We start from the raw sequence: 17,599 nt of genomic DNA on the forward strand, positions 1-17,599 counted from the left end.
GTGGTCAAGAGATGCCAAAGAGCTGGATACCCCTACTAGGGCAAAGGGCAACCCTATGGTTAAAAGATGTTCCATTTCGTACTGCTGTATAACAAACTTCCCCTAATTTATTATAGCTTATGGTTGTATGGGTCAAGAACGTGGGCAGGGCTGGACTAGACTCATCTGTTCTAAATGGAATTGACTGGGCACACTCAATGGTACTTAGGGGTCACTATGCTGCGTTGGAGAAAGCACAATGGCTTCACGTCCATGACTGTGTGCACTGGCAGGAATGGCAGGAAGGCTGGGCCAGCTAGAACTATTCATAAGAGCATCTCATATGGCCTTTCTAAGACGGCAGGATCAGGGTAGTCTTTTGCCATAGGAACTAGCTTCCTACAGCAGATGAGTCTCAAGAAGCTTGCATGGGCTTTGGGCCTGTCCTGGTCAAGCCTTGGAGCTCATGCAGTGTCATTTCCTCCATATTCCATTGGTTACAAGCGACTCATAGGCCAGCCCAGATTCTAAGGGAGGGGAATTAGACACCACCTCTTGATGGGGGTGGTGTCTTGATGGGGAGTGGACAGATACCATTGTAGAAGAGCTTGGATGTGAGATGATGTCATGGCTTTCTTTGCAAAATACCTTCTGCCATAGTAGCAAAGAGTTCAAGTTGGATATATGACTTCAAATCCCACATCTTTCCTTTGTTCATTGCACAAACAGTTCATGGCAAGTTACATAACCTCACTGAGATTTCTGTTGTTTTCTTATGTCTTATGAAATGGGATTAAAAAATACTACCTGTCATGGTCAGATGAGAAAATTAAAATAAGAAGATAAATACAAAGCAGTCTACCTGTGGTAACCACTCAAATACGTGTTTCTCTCATCCTTCTGAAGAACCTGATACCATAAGCCACAACCCTAAATGACCCTCACGAAGCAGAAATCTCCATGGCTTTCTAATTTCTACTGCTTCCTAATAGCTGACTCATGTCCACTCCCTTCTTTTTTTTTCAATCTCACCTTGTTTTCTCCACATCTTTTTTTATCACCTGGGATGCTGACAGATGGACCATTCACTGCAAACCAGCCCACACAAACACATCCATTTCCTCAGGATCTTGTCAGTACTCTTGGGTCACTGGGAAAAGTAATATTCAAGAGTTTATATGCAGAATGAGGAATCTGTTTATACACTGACAGAGCAAAATTTCAGACCAGTCTTTATTGAACTCACCACAAATTCTAAATATATGGATGTACATTCCAAAAATATATATAACTATGGTTGTTCCTCGGTATGTGGCAAAGAATAAGTTTCACTTTTAATATTGAATGTAATTATAAAATTATGGTATGATTTGTATATAAAATTTCAAAACTGGGCCTTCAAAAACGTGAACACTAAACTTGTTTGGGTAGGTTTATAAATCTTTTATAATAATAGCACCATGCTTGTTTATTTCTACTGCATATTAACAAAGTGTTTATTTTATCCTCTTTCCTTCTTTCCTACCCTCCTTCCTTGTTACCTTTCTTTTTTTCACAGCCTTCATGGTTGTGTCAATGTGCTTCATTGTCAATGATGTATTTATATTCACTCATTCTCTGGAACACATGAAATTGTTATGAAGTACAAAATCTGGGCCAGCCCAACATGGGGTGACCCCACACTGGTTTTTCCTTTATTTGAATAAATACAGCAAGAAGCCCTGATGGAAGTAGGTCTCCCATAATTTGGCTCTTTAAATGTTCTGTAACATAGTGGGAAACCTGAGTGAAATGATGCTGATCGATACAACTGTCCTAGGAGAGTATTGTGATGTTTTCTTGCTGTCACCCATGAAACAAGCCTAAATTTATTGATGGCTCTTTTTGCTGGAGGCACAAAGCTGTACTCAGTTATTTGGGGATTAAAAAAAAAACAGAGAAAACTGACTAGGAAGTGATCCTAGATATCCTGAATCTTATTCTCCACAAAACAGCATGGGCTCTATACAGCAATCAGATCAAAAACTGACTTCACTGCTGGGGGGGTCTCATGCCCACACATGTTCAAGGCCATCAGGAACATTACTTAGCAGTGCCCTCTGTGGCACATGCCACGAACAGCCATGTAAACAAACGTCTACAATCTCTGTCATCTCTCTGCTTTTCTTCTAAGAAAGGCAAAGATAACCACACTTGTTTCCATGGCTGGTTTGCATCTCATCCCTTCAAAGGGTATTGGCAGTCTTCTTTAAGCAGACATGCTGTGGCCTCAGACAGACCGAGAATAATTGGAAGCTAATTTACCATGGAAATCTTAATGATATTTGAAATCACAGCTGAGTGCTTTTGGGAGATAACAGGAATAATACTCAGATAGAGGGAGGAGGAATATCACCAGTGACAGTCATCTGGCTGTCCTCATGAGCTGGAACTAGCCCCCAGCAACACTTCCCTTCGGGCAAAGTTCCTGTGCCCAAGTTCTTCCAAAATGAGCAATGCCCTTTTGAAACTATGTTCCTGTTCATTGTACATGCGTGTGGAAAAGTCTGTTCCCTTTACCTTTTGTTCACCAGGTTTGGGCTTTAGTCCCTCATCCATCCAGAAGTAAACTAAAATGGCTGTCCCTTTCTGCTTTTAAATGTAATAATCCCACAGGTTGAGAAGGGCCTCAAAACGAGGCTGGTACAGAGATGACCTCTGTGCAGCTTAGTTGTTTTACTTACCCTCAGCTAACAGCATGCCAGCAGAGGTAAGTCTTGCATTGCTCAAGGCTAACCAGTGAGTACTGGAATGGAGGCCAGACCCAGGGGCTCCCCTTCCCTCTCATTCCACAGGGATTCTACATCCTAATCTCTCCACATTAGATGTATTTACCCTGAAACTCAGAACCATCTTTTGCAACACAGTTTGCTTAATTAACATATCTCAGCATTGGAGGAAGAAAAAATAAATCCATATGTGATGTTGCATCTCAAAATGTCTTTCAGTAGCCTTTTTATAACACTTCAGTCCTTCTTTATACTTTCCGTACCTCATAAAAAATGAACTTGAAGTAGGGGCTTCCCCCTCCTGACTCAGCCTTCCTTCTCCTTGGTCCTGCCAAAGGAAGCCCAGATATGACTTCCTGAGAGATTTTACGTGATATGAGATCTACTGTTTTATTAAGCAGAAGCCAAGATGCTAAGTAAGTATGAATTGTTAATATGATAGAGTTTGCTCAGTGTGTCAGTATTGTCAAGGGGTTAAGGGTTTAGGTTCTGAACTTAGTCTGCCCAGGGTCAAATCTGGGTCCTGCTCTTTACTAGCAACTGGCAAATTATTTCATCTCTTTTGTCTGAGTTTCATTATATGAAACACAGGGATAATAATGTTGTCTTATGAGGTTATTGAGAGCACTCAATGAGAATGCTTATAAAATCTTGTCAGAGTGCACGACAGATGATAGGTGGTCAATAATTTTTTATTACGGAGTGGGTTCACAGCACGTTTGGTGGGGTGTGACAAATACATGAGCACAGTATGTAGGATTTAAAACCAGAAAATTAGGCTTCTCAGTCCCCACCTGCTAAGAAAAGGCATGTGCTGGGATTGGAAGGGTAGGGCAGTAGGCAGGAGGGTGAATGCAGGGTAAGAGCTGACCTCACACCAACTCAACCAGATACATCACGGGCGTCAGACATCATCCTTCAACCAGTGCCCCAAATGTCCCCTCAAAAAAAATACCACCCACAAAACACAACTATGGTCATCTGGGACACAGGCTACCACAAGGAAAGTTCTGACCAGTCACAGACTTTCAAAGATGGATGTTCATAAACACTTGGCTTGTCCTCCCATGCAGATTAAACAGAGGGTCTTCCAACCAGCAAGGGCTTTCTAAAAAGGATATAAGAGTCCACATGTCACATACTCCCACCCATGAAGTATTCTTCCAAGTGTGGCATTGTGGGTGAGGATGGAGGAGAAGCATTTCTCCTGGACTTCCTTAGTGGGACAGAGGAAGGATAAATTTTGCCTTAATATTAAAGGTAAAACAAACTTATCAAAGACTATCAGGGCAAATTGCTGTGGAATGATGCAATATTATGAGTCACATTTTAATTTCCTTGCTACTTTAACTAAACCATAAAAAAAAACAGAAGAAAATAAAAATAACCCTTAACTAGTAGCTCCCTTGTCTAAGAAACGGAAGGGTAAAAGGACTCCTATGGAAGTTGTCTCACCTCTTGCCCCCTTTACAAACAAGTGATTCATTTATATATTTTTCTCTTCTTATGCAGACAAATATAATATCTCAAGCCACGTCTACTAGAATATATGTGTTCAGATGTTTATAACATTAAACCTAGCTAATAGCTACAGCAGAAAAGAAGACAAATTATTTATTTGCTCTTGTTATATTTTTATTTCTAAAGATAATGTCTAAACCTGCACAACTACCTTTATCACAAGCCTTTTGAATATGAAAAATTGTATTCTCCTGTGTTATACCACATCTCTGCAAACCAAAGTGATCAATTATTTCCAAGTGTTAATAATATGCTTTAGTTTGACAAATACGCATTTAGTTTTGCATCCAAACATGGATAATATAGTACCATACTAAAAGTCAAAATGAGTTGTTTTTTTTCCTGCTGTGGATATTAGAGGTATTTCTTTCATCATATACAACAATGCACAAATCACTAATTTTATTATTCCTTCAAGAACAAGAGTCTCAATTATTGCAAAACTCTTGAGCTAAGAATTTACCTACTTAACTGATGACTCAACATTGAATCTATTTTCCTGAATTCTAAGGTTGGGATTTCTATAGACCAACAACCTCCTTTATACATTTTAGTATTCTTCATTATCTGGCCTCTGCTTACCTTTCTAGTCTTATATTTTATGTTTGTGCTCCTTGTATTTTCTGCTTTGCCATTTTAGCTATTTAAGTGGGGGAGGAGGGGGGAGGTGGATTCCCGAGACCAGTGATGCTTGCCTTTGCTGTGAGGCCTATGCACACACATCCTCCCTCTTCCTGAATTACTTGTTTCCACCACAAACCCTTCATTGGTGTTGGTGAAGTCTCCCTTGGGTCTCCAGACAAGTGGTCCTGGTTTTATATCTCCACATGACTTTATACATCAACATTATTTGTTTAATTATTTTATTATCTATCTCCCCCATAAGTTTGAATGTTTTATAAGAAAATAGATCTTGTCTGTTTGGCTTATTATTGCAGATGCAGCATCTAACATGGCACCAGACACACTCAGTAGAAGATCAATGGGGGTGGATGGGCAAAAGGGAGACAACAGTACTTGACCAATAATAAAAAAATTTTTTTAAAAATTAAATAAAAATGTAAAAATAATACTTGCTGAGTGAATAAATATCTTTCAATTTTTTGAAAAGTCATCAATAGTCTGACATTTTTCCCAGATAGGATGTCAAACAATGCCATTCTAGCTATACCAGCCTTAGGCAAAAAAAGACAGTCTACAGATTAATATCTATTAAGTCCTGTGAAGTAATATATCATGTAGATCCAAGTTCCTTCTAAATGTATCTGCTGTTTAATGATGCGAACTTGGTGAGGTCATGGGGTCAGGATTCTAATAGCCTATTTCAAGTGGTACACTGATAGAATTAGCTATTCTGTAGGTAGTGAGCATAATAATGTCAACCATGAGACAGAATGTAACACTGAAAAGGGAGAAAAGAATCAGTTCATATGCTAATTCTCTGGGCCCTAGATGGACTATGGGGAACCCTTAGTGCTCACCAGAATGCTTAGACCAAGATATTCTTCCCTGAACAATCTGTTCAATTCTGTGCCTCCTGAAGCCACTTCCACAAGTAGTAAAAATTGTCAACCCACAATCCACTATTTTTGGTAGACCTGCCTCCTGAAAGAAAAACCTCCATTAAACTCACCCCTCCCAGACACATACGAAATTTTCTCATTGTCTTAAAATAACTGTCAAACTACTCTATCCCCTTCTTCTACCACAAAATACATCCACTAACCTTAAAGGAGTATTTCTAACGTATAATGAATCAAGAGAGCTGAGAAATTACACATACTCATTATCACAGAAATGTCTAAAATGATTAAGAAGGAATTCAATTCAGCTTCATAAATCTTTGCAGCTTTTCAACATCATGGAAAAGTAGCAGAAATAAAATACTTCATGACATTTCTCAAAATATAAAAAAGAAGTATATAAATTTCAAAGAAATAAGAAAGTGTCATCAAGAAAAAACTAGGGCAAAAGATTTAAATAGAATTCTGAAACTTAAAAACAAATCCTTTTTAGCCTTGGTGACAGTAATGACAACATCCAGGATGATTAATAATAGAGTCACTACTCAAAAAATGTGGCTACTGAGTAAGGCATGCATGGGTAGTGTCACACAACAGTGGAGACACAACTCCATCTGGGGTAGAATACTTCTTTTTAAGAATAAAGCTTTATAGGGTAATACATTCCATATCTTCTCAAGACAATTATTCTCTCTTCTTTTTAATCTTAGCTTCATTTATTGTAAACAATTCAAAAATGAGAGAGGACACTATTAAATTTTGTTTTTTGCTTTTCTTTGTTGAATTTGTTGTCTCTTCCTAGCTAATACATCATTGAGTTCAAACCTTCATATAGACATGATTTTCAGAGGATGCTTTTCCAAATACATATTTTCAGTCCGTGGATGTCTGTATTAAGAACTTTGACAAAATCTATGGCAGATTTAATCACGGGTTTAAACTTCTGACCTGCAGTACCAGTTGAGCCAGTAAACCATGGCTGTCTGCCCATATTTACCTAATAGAGAAGAATCATCATCTATCACAGAATTCTTTGTTTTCTGAAAACAAGTTATGCAAGCAAGAATATCCCCATTTTGCATGTGACAAGATTCACATTGGATTTAGTATTGCAAAACCATCTGGTCCCCTTCAACATAGGGAGAGACCCTGATTTCCAGGCTAAGAGCTGGCCTACCTTCTTGGCCAAATTTCCTTATTCTTAGTGAGAGCACCTTGATGAGCTTACTCATCTGTTTGGAGTTTGGGGGAAGAAAAGAAAAAAATTTTTAAAAGGTTAAATGATATCTTACAAATACTAGGATGTCATGACACAAGACGGTAACTTGAATCCACAAAAGAAATGAAGAACCAGAAATGAAAAAATATGTGGGTAAATATAAAATAGTCTAAATGCTTATTTTTGCATTTCTTCCTTTAATGCCTGTAAAAGACAAAAGATTATGTAAAGCAGTGCTTATGACACTGCCTTGTTAGATTGACAACACCACATAATATATCCAATAATAATAGCACACAGGAGAAGAGGAGAATAGAGTACACTGGAAGGAAGTTTCTATATTTTATGAATATTAAATTAGTTATAATCTCTAGGAAACTGGTAAATTAAGATGCCTTTTATAATTCCTGGTGAAACTATTGAGAGAATAACTAGAAAAATAGTTTAAAAATCAACAGATTTTAAATAATACACTAAAAGTATTTTCTTAACAAAAAAGAAAGCAGTAAAAGAATAGAGAGATAAATAAGCATTCAGCAGTGATTATTTGGAGATTTCTATACTTTCTATACCAAAGATTCTGTAACTGATAGGTCTACTTTATTTTTTAAAAATCAGCAAGGACATAGAAGACTTAAACAATACCATCAATAGACTCAAATTAATTGACTTATGTAGAACATTTCATTCAGTGAATGTAGAATTCAGGGTCTTTTCAAGTGCACATGGAACATTTTCCAAGATGAGACCATATGGTGGGCCATAAAACAAATCTCAATTAATTTTATTTTTAAAATATTTTATTTATTTATTTTTAGAGACAGGGGATGGAAGGGAAAAAGAGAGGGAGAGAAACATCAGTGTGTGGCTGCCTCTCCTGTGCTCCCTACCGGGGACCTGTCCTGCTGCCCAGGCATGTGTCCTGACTGGAAAGTAAGCTGGCATTCAATCCACTGAACCACACCAGCAAGGGCTCAATTAATTTTCAAACATTAAAATCATACAAAGTATGTTTTTGACCACAATAGAATCAACTCAGAACTCAACAATGAATAAAATCTGGGAAATCCTCAAGTATTTGGAAATTAAATAATATATCTCTAAATTTAAAAAAATAAAAGTTAGTTCTTTAAAAATATTAACAAAATAATAAGACTAACCAATAGACTAACCATTGGTTAACTAGACTAACCAATAAAAAATAGAGGACACAAGCTACCAAATTCAAATCATAAAAGAAAACAAAAACACAACATATCAAAAGTTACAGCACGCAGCTAATGCAGTGCTTACAGAGATACTTATAGCTTTTAAGGCACATATTAGAAAACAAAAAGTTCTCTAAATCAATAATCTATGCTTCTATTTTTAAAGAGTAGTAAAAGAAAAGCAAACAAGATCCAAAGTCAGCAGAGGATAGGAAATAAGACAGATTACAGAATAACTCAATGAAATAGAGGGGGGAAAGTAGGAAAATAGCAATGAAACCAAATGTTGCTTCTTTCAAAAAATCAACCAGTAGACAAATCTTTAACTGGACTAACCAAGAGAAAAAAAGAGTGAAAACACAAGTTTTTAAATTCAGGAATGAAAGAAGTGACATTACTACTGTGCTATAAAAATTTAAAAGATTATAAGAGAATTTATAAGAAAAACTTGCCCAAGAATAAGACAAATGATATGAAATGGATAATTTTATAGAAATAATGGACAGAATACTTGAATGGAGATTACATAAAAAATAAGCAATGGCCAATATACCTATGAAAACCTGTCCAGCTTTATTAGTCATTAGGAAAACACAAATGAAAGCCACAGGGAGGCCCCGCTGCACACCCACTGGAATGGCTGTGATAAAAGAACAGTAATTTAATCCAAAGTGTAGGTGAAGCTGTGGAGAAATTGCATCCCTCCTTTATTGCTGGTGGGGAGGTAACAGGGTACAACCACTTTGTAAAAATAGTTTTTGCAGCTTCTTATGTATTTCAACATACATTTACCATACAACCCAAGAGTTACTATTTGGAACCCACCTAAAAGAAATGAAAACCTGTGTCCACATAATACTTGTAAGTGAATGTTCATAGCAGAATTATTCATGATAGCCCAAGATTGGAAACCATCCAAATGTCCAAGTAGTGAGTGAATAAATAAAAGTGGTACATCCATAGAATAGAGACTACTCTGAAAGGAACAGGGTACTGATACAAGCTACGCATGGACAAACCTCAAAAACAGCATGGTAAATGAAAGAGGTCTGATCCAAAAGGCTACATATTATATAATTCCATTCATATAAAATATCCAGAAAAAGTAAATTTGCGGAGACAGAAAGCAGCTCCATGGTTTCCTAGGTCAGTCGTGGGACAGAAGATCACCTGCAAATCAGCAGGAGACATTTTAGGGGACCAGAAATGTTCTAAAACTCGGTTCCGGTGGTGTTTACAGAACTATAAATTTACTCAGTAACATTGCCTTGAATTATATACTCACACTGGGGAGAATTTTATGGTATGTAAATTATGCTTCAATAAAGCTGTGGTTTTTTTAATGACTAATAAATCATATGAAAAAGTAACAGCTGTCTGAAAGAAAATGCCTGATTTCTTTATAAAGAGCAAATGCAAATTAAAAGTATAATGAGACACAGATTTTGCAACTCAGACTGACTAAGATGAAAAAGTTTGTAATATTCCCAATTAATAAAGATATGGACAGTAGGCAACTTTATTTATGGCTAGGAGAAGTATTGATTTGGAACATGCTCTATGAGGGGCAATTTTGCTTTATCTTTCAAAATTTAAAATTACATCCTCCTTGGCTCAGTAATTACATTCTTTCTCCCACTGAGGCCAAGTGATGAATTTGTGTTATATCCCCTACATGCAAAAGATTGCAAACAATCCAAAAGTCCATCATCAGAAGACTAAGATAAATTATGACACAACCAATGAGTAGAACGAAATGCATTTGTAAAAATATACAGCTCCATCTGAACTCTTAGGAAAAGCGCTACAAGTCTAGTGCTAGAAAACAAAAGCAAGACAGTGTATTGTATGTTACCACTTGTGAAGTATGAGTTAATATGGTCATACATAGTGAGAGCATTACAGATATATTTTATACTTGCCTTCAGGGAATAGATATGTGTTCCTTAAAAAAAAACAACAGACAAATAAGGAACACATGGACAAATAAAGGACACGTGGACAAAACTGGGGGGCGGTGGTGGTTGGAAGTAGAAGAGAGGTAGGGAGGACTGGGGTGGTGGGCTGGAATGGGAGTAAAAGGCAGAAAACTGTACTTGAACAACAATTAAAATAAAAAATTTTTTAAAATCCCCCCAAAAAAACAACAACAACAAAACCCCCACACAAATAGTGAAACTTGATTTTCACTGTGTATTCCTTTGTACTTTTTAAATTTGGTATCATGTGCAAAAATTCAAAAACAATGACACTTTAGCGAATTGTCTTTAAAGGGTGGTTTTGAATAACTTAAGGTGATACCAAGAGAAACAAAGTACTAGGCCCATGTTAACTGGAATAAATTCCAATTATAAATTTAATACATTAAGACATTCATTAATATATTGGTTTAAAAGTTCTTGCTTGTCATTGTAGTAATGGCTACAAATTTGACTTTAAAATACTTCTAGTTTGGAGAAATTTCTATGTAATTACCCAAAAAGCTATTTAATTTGAAGTTGATTCTTTGCATAGTAGAAATTATTTTCAAAAATCAAGCATCACATTATAAACACTTGTTTTTCTTTTTTAAGTTGAGGGTTTATTTTCCTATCATCCATGGTTTCAAGAGAATCAATTCAGAATATTATTTGAGAATGCTAGAAGTTTAGGGAACAATTATACTAAAACCTAAAAATGAGTCTTTGACATGAATTTTAAGAGCAGGAATTATTCCTATTCCAATAGAATGAACCGTAATTTAACGTGCTTGGAGCAAGAGTTTCTCCCTGGATCACCGCAGACAGGCACACATTCCCTTTCAAGCCTCATTTCACATAAGTATTTTTAGGTCTCTTAAGCTTTTTTTGGTTGCCCTTTGTTTCCTTCCAAAATTTTTGCACTTTGGTGTCAGTACTAACCCTTCCATCAACTTCATTATGACTCCTCAGTACTTGAAAATTTCTGAGTAACTTAACAAGGAATCCAAAGTTGCATGTTCTGAAGAATGTCAGAGAAAATAAAATGTCAAAAACTCACAGAGCAGACAGGAAGAAAAGCTGGTATCACCATCTCTCCAAATGGCCTTTTCTAGCACCGAAGCTCCCCACCGTCTCCTAAAGATCTAAGACTGACCACTGACTCCCAGCCCAAAATGGTTTTCTGTTTTAAAGACAGTCAGGTTTACTTAGAGTTTTTCACTGTGCCATTTAGCAAACATTAGTCAAGGGTCTATGTGTCAGGGAGAGTCTGCCTGGCATTAAAGGTGGGAATACAAATAAGTCTGAGCCCCAACCCGCCAGGAATTCAGAGTCCAGCAAGCAAGACAAACATGTGTGCACATAATTATGATTAAGTGCTATTTGGGCGTTAATAGAGTGTGTACCAGGTGAAGGGCACTGGCAATTTGGAGGTGATTAATTCTGGAAGGAGGGGGAGGTGCTTGCATCGGAGTGGTGAGGTGTGGATAGGTTTTTAAAGATTAGCAGAGATTTGTTAGGTGCTCAAAGCAGAAAAGCATTCCCGGCAGCAAGCAGGGAGCTGGGAACCAGCAGCATGGCGTGTTAAGGAAAATGCCAGGCAGTGATGCATCGATAAAAAAATAAACATGAGGGGAGGAAGACACAATGGCAGGGGCGGGAGTCAGGGGTTAACCCCCGACTAGGTCCACCACGCTACTGTCTTGTCAATTACCTGTAAAGTTGTTACAGAGCCAGAATTTTAGAGGACTCCGGGGAGTTCAGTTGTTACATTTATGTGTAGCTTGCAGACTGTAAGTTAATATGCAAGCATTCCTTGTAGTATTGTTTACAGTGGCAAAAGCGTGGAAACAACTTAAATGTTTACCATTTTGGGTCTGACTTAATAAATCATGAAAGCTCTGTAAAAGGTAATAACATAAATTTGTTTTATACAATAGAGTAGAGCTACATCTATTAAAATGGATCTCACTCCAGGATACTATGCAGTCTAAAAAAAAAAAAGAAAAGAAAAAAACCAAAGGGCTGATCCTGTGTGCACTGCCTTTTGTAGGGGATCTTTAAGTGTTATATACACATAACTAGGTTATGATCTATTAAGTACATAATGGTCATCAGTGTTTAAAACACACGGCTCAAGGACTGATTCCCTTTCCTCATTCCCTTTCCTTCATCTGTGAAAATGAGCAGGGACAGTGGAAGGATGAGAGAGAGCAGTTAAGAATAAGAATGCATACTCAATTATAGATTTTCCCACAGATATTAAATGTGGTTAACAAAACCTACTTTTGCCCCACCCTGTATCATACTGTAGTTAGAATTCTTCAGCAGTGCACTGTTCTTTTGTTCAACACATAAAATTGTGGGTTTTCTTTCTTCTGGGCACATGCACAATTGCTGTGGTGTTGGGGCACCAGGCTGAGGCATGGGGACTTGTCCAGCTGCAGATGGCCCCTGGAATGGGGAGACTCTGTATTTCCATGTATATCAGGGAAGCAAGTACTTTTATTTAACAACATCCTGATGTGAAATGAGGACAAAATGAATAGTGTGGATGTTTTTCTAGCTGCGGCAGGTTGATGCTGTACCATAGATGTGATTGTACTACAGTAATTTCTGTCTTGGCTATTGCCATTTTGAATTTTGTGCTAGCGAAACATCCTAATATTTGGTATCTGTCATGTACCAAAAAGGTTGAGTCTACTGTTAAAGGCTATCATCCTAGCCCTCGGCACTACCGCTTTTGGGCATCTGACCTATCCTAAATTAATCATAAAGATATCTGTAAGTATCCATGGTAAGAAGCTGAATTTAAAGGAAAAAGGAAAACTGTGTTATGGTCAGGACCTGACCACATAATACACAGGAGTAATTTACAACTGTAGTGCCTTGAGTTCAAGGTCCAGAGCTCATTATTCTGCTCTGAAAGAACCAAGAAAAGAAATATATCATGTTCATCCCACTGCACACATTTCATAAAGCACTGTTGTAAATGCTCTCAAGAGCTACGGGCTGAAATAACCTGGCAGGCCCCACCTGTGTGCCCTCCTACTTGGAGAGCCTGCTTCATAGACATGCAGGGCAGGGTCAGTGACTGAGGACCCTGCCTCTCTCCTGGCCTGACAGGGCTCTTTGAAGGTGGTCAGGAAGCCGGATGTAATTGTTTAATCTTCAGCAGTAAGCTTTGGGTGAAGTTCATCATTCTACAGAAATCCTAGGTGCTAATGACTTCATTCTATTTTCTTAATATCTTTCCTCCACTCCCAGGTTTCAGAGAACATACGGAATTTTTCTTGCGTTGACTCATTTAAGTATCATTTCTTGCCCCGGTGGACTCCAGCATCCGGAAGTCATCCGTACACCACTCATTTGTCTATGGGTGCCTTCCTCCTCCTAATGGGCTTCTTATTATAGACCTCAGTTCGCTTTCTGAAGCGGTTTCTGTTCCTCACCTTAGCTTGAAGATCCAGCTGGCTGCCTGTCTGAGCTCCAGTTAGTGGTGATCTAACCTAGGAAACGTTAGGGCCTTTGTCTGCCTGTGCCTAAGGCCACACACACTTGAGTGTTCCCATGTAGACCGTGCTCTTGTACTTGCTCAGCATTGTGGGCCATACAAGGACATTAAAGGCCCTTCCAACCTTGAGTTTCCACTCTGCTCTTTAATCCTAAACCTGGTTTGCTCATCCTCACACCTCACCCCAAACTGCTCGTACAGGCAAACTTCAAACATAAAAGGGAGTTCTGGGGGATTGCCTCTGGCTGGGTTCCCTGGCAAGCAGCCTTTGAGACAAAGATTGGGTCATAGGGTGTGTATTATGGGATGCTGCTGGGATGAACACCTGGGAAAGGGAAAGGAAGGAGGCAGGACTGGACAGAGGGAGAACCTGGGCTGTCATGTAGTCCCCATGAAGGGGCTCAGTCGACTCCATTCAGAACGCTGTAACTAGGAGGATCCTCAAGGGTTGGTCTAAGTTGGGGAAAGGGGACCGAGTCTTTACCCTGCTTTGCTAGTCAGCCATTTAATGAGAGCTGCTCATCCCCAAAGAGGACCGCGCACTGAGGAACATCTTTTGGCTTCTTGGAACTTGCCACTCTGGCTGCATGCAACCAGGATGCTTTACCCCATTATCTCAGCTGTGCTGTCCCAAGGTCCTTTCTGTTCTTGGGACCAGAGAACACCCTCATGCCAAAGGGAAATCAGGTTGTGGATTCTGTGGATCAGCTAAGTTAAACTCTGGAAAGTAAAATACCTCCTCCGCTGAGGGAACAATTATATCAGTCACTGCAATGGATTACTTCTTTTACTACATGCGGGGGTTAGATAGAGCAAGGAAAGCAGGTGAATTTCACTTATGGATTTTTGAAGTTTTTGATACACAGCTCAGACCAAGAGACCTATAATTTTGGGACTCTGAATATCAAATAGTCCAAGAGTGGAGCATAAATTAGGGACAATCTTGAAAATCTGGAAGAGAAATGATAGAGGAATGATTAAGGAGAAAGAATTTGCTGCAAGGCCAGGCATAGACAGCCTTCAGAAGTGTATCCTTTCTTTTGAAAGGTCACCTGCTACTCTCCCTTACTGTTTATTCTCAAATTTACTAAGATAGGTTTCAACCTTTCAGCAAGTGCAGTCATCTAGGAAAATGCCGTGGCCACAGCTATCACAAAGCCCATGCGTGACTCAGAAGGAAATATAAAGGTAGCTCCTTTGGGTTCAACAAGATGTCAGTCTGGAAGTCAGAGATTCATTTCATTGTTAGGGCTTAGCTGCAAAACCAGGATGCAGAGCTACCCATATTAAAATGTAATAGACCGGAGGCAATTTGTGTAACATCAAACACTTCAGAAGCAACAAGAGCATTGTACTATCAGAGTGAGTGCAAACATTGATGATCACGATGATAATTTTAAATCATAAAAAAAATTCACTCTTCTCAGTTGTGTTTTTTAACAGAGGACAGAAACATGGAGTGCTTCAGAAAAGTCCCTATTTGAAAGGGTTAAAATAAAATAAATTTCAGAACAAGAGATGACCCTTGGGGATATCTGGAAAACTGTTCCAGGCAGAGGTCAGGTAAATGAAGTGTTCCTGGGAGTGAATGGAAATGTGTGAAAGTTGTTGGACAGACAAAGGCCAGAGCTCTCAAAGGAGATTCACTTCAAAGCCAGAAAACATGTGCAGCCCAGTCCTGCTGCAGGTAAGACTAAAGGGAGGTCGCAGGTGGCTACCTTGCCTTTGAGGGCTATGCAAAAATGCTGTGTCCCCAGTTATACAGGAGCTTCTACATAGCCCTCAAGTTCACCAGGTGCTGACAAAAAGAGAAACATAGATGGTCATGAACTTACTGAACAGAAATTGGCAGCCACATTCGAGGCAGAAAGCATTTTGGTGGGAAAGGGTGAGGTCAGAGATGAGAAGTTCCCGCCACTTGCATACAATCCCACTCTTCATGCCCAAATCTACGCTCTGCTCAGATGCTCTTCCAAAGTCCCTTGGGCCACTGCTCTACTCAGAGAAGGCCCCTTCCTGACTCAAGCAAGGAGAATGATGCTGAAATAGTAGAGTTAGAGCAATTTTACAAAGATACTATTTGAAGTTGCTTTAAGCTGCACTGATGTCCCAGAGGGCGTGTCTACACTGGTGACTGTGGACTGTAAAGGCAGAAAATCTTACAATGGGCTATAAAATGGTATCATCCACAGCGACAGAAAATAAATGACAACGGCCACATGCAGCAAGATAGATGGACCCCTCAAACACAAAGCTGATGAAAAAAGCCAGATATTTATATATAGTTAAAAAAGAAACCAGTAAAACTAATTTATGGTCAGGGTAATGGTTATTTGGGAAAATGGGGTATAAGGAAGGTTTCTGGAGGTCTAATTCTTAACCTGAATAAGTGATTAAATGGGAGTTTTCCATTTGCACCAATGCATTAAGGTGTACACTGCTGAGGTTTCAATAAAACTTTAACAACAGTGTGGACTAACCTGCCCAGCTAGAAAGCGGTGGAGTTGGGATTTGAACCACGTCTGCAGGTCCTGCATATCCTCAGGGTGTTTATTATAGACATTTGCATCGTGGTGGGTAGTGAGCTCCAGTGTTTGCACCTCAACCCTGTAAAATTTTTGAAAGCTCTTAGCATCTCAGGCTCCCCTCCACTGCTGTACGCGGTGTTTGTCTCAAGGGGGAAGGGAGGTACCGATGCGGGGGCACACGTCTCTGCAGTTCCTTTCAATTCAGAATCGTCTCTTTATGACTTCCCTGAGAAAGCGCTGACTCAGTTGCTCTCTCTCTCTCTTTTTTCTTTTAACTTCCAACCACTCCTTTTGCCAGTATTTTATCCAGTTGAAATGTATCTATAACAAGGTATTCTGCCATCACAAGAAGTTGGTGCAGGGGAGAGGGGCATGGAGAGAAATTTGCTTCATCTCTCTTACCTAGAGTTATCTCATCATTTATTTCATACATTATTCAACAAATATTAATTGGACATGCTCTACATTACAGGTACTATTCTAGAATAAATGTAATGGTGAATAAGACCAAAAGACAACTCTTAATGGCATTTGCACCAATAAAATTAAAATAATTGCATCTCCTCCATGGAAATTAAATTAGATAATGAATGTAGCATATACAACACCATGCAGGGGGGCGGACAAAGTAAGTGTGAAATATATTTCAGTTATTATTTGTGCCTTCTATACCTTAAACATCTTCATCAGTGTTTCCTTTCCATTGCCCTCTGTACATCAGCATAAAATAAAATTTAAAAAAGGAAGATGTTTTTAATCTGGCAGCTTTTAGTTCATAAATGATCAAAGCAATGAGACACATCTGAATTCACCCCCTAACACACGATGCAGCTGAAAGACCTGAAAAGACTCTACTCCTACCTCCCCCAGGCTCTGCAGAAGATGTGGAAGGCAGAAGTACGTGTCTGGTTGCATTGCGTGTCGGGCTGTTTAACGATGACAAATGAAGAAACCAAATGGGGTCATTCCTCTAGGGCCCACTCCAGCTGCACATGAGCCTCACATTCCTCCTCTAAAAGAGCAATGGTCCGACTTGCCTTTCTCAGGCCACAGGATTCATTCCTTTACCACCTCAACCCCCACGGCTTGGACCTTCTCAGCAGCCAGGCTGACCCCACAGTACCTTTGTTTTACGTTACAAAACAACTTTGCCGAGCTGAAGTCTGTGGCCCTGTAAACTCTAGAATGATCCCCGCTACCATTCAAAAGGGCTTCCCTCATCTGCCCGTGTGGCCTGCTGTTCCCTGACGAGAAAGCGGCGCTGGGGCTTCCCTTGCCCAGCAGCCACGGCGGGTCCCCATGAGGAAATGTGTCAGAACAGAGGTTTTGCAGGCTAAAAATACATGACCAGGTTTTCAAAAGACCTGTCACAAAGCATTCC

The sequence above is a fragment of the Phyllostomus hastatus genome, unplaced genomic scaffold, assembly GCF_019186645.2.
Source record: "Phyllostomus hastatus isolate PE091 unplaced genomic scaffold, TTU_PhHast_1.1 phas_scaffold_129, whole genome shotgun sequence".
Lineage (NCBI taxonomy): Eukaryota > Metazoa > Chordata > Mammalia > Chiroptera > Phyllostomidae > Phyllostomus > Phyllostomus hastatus.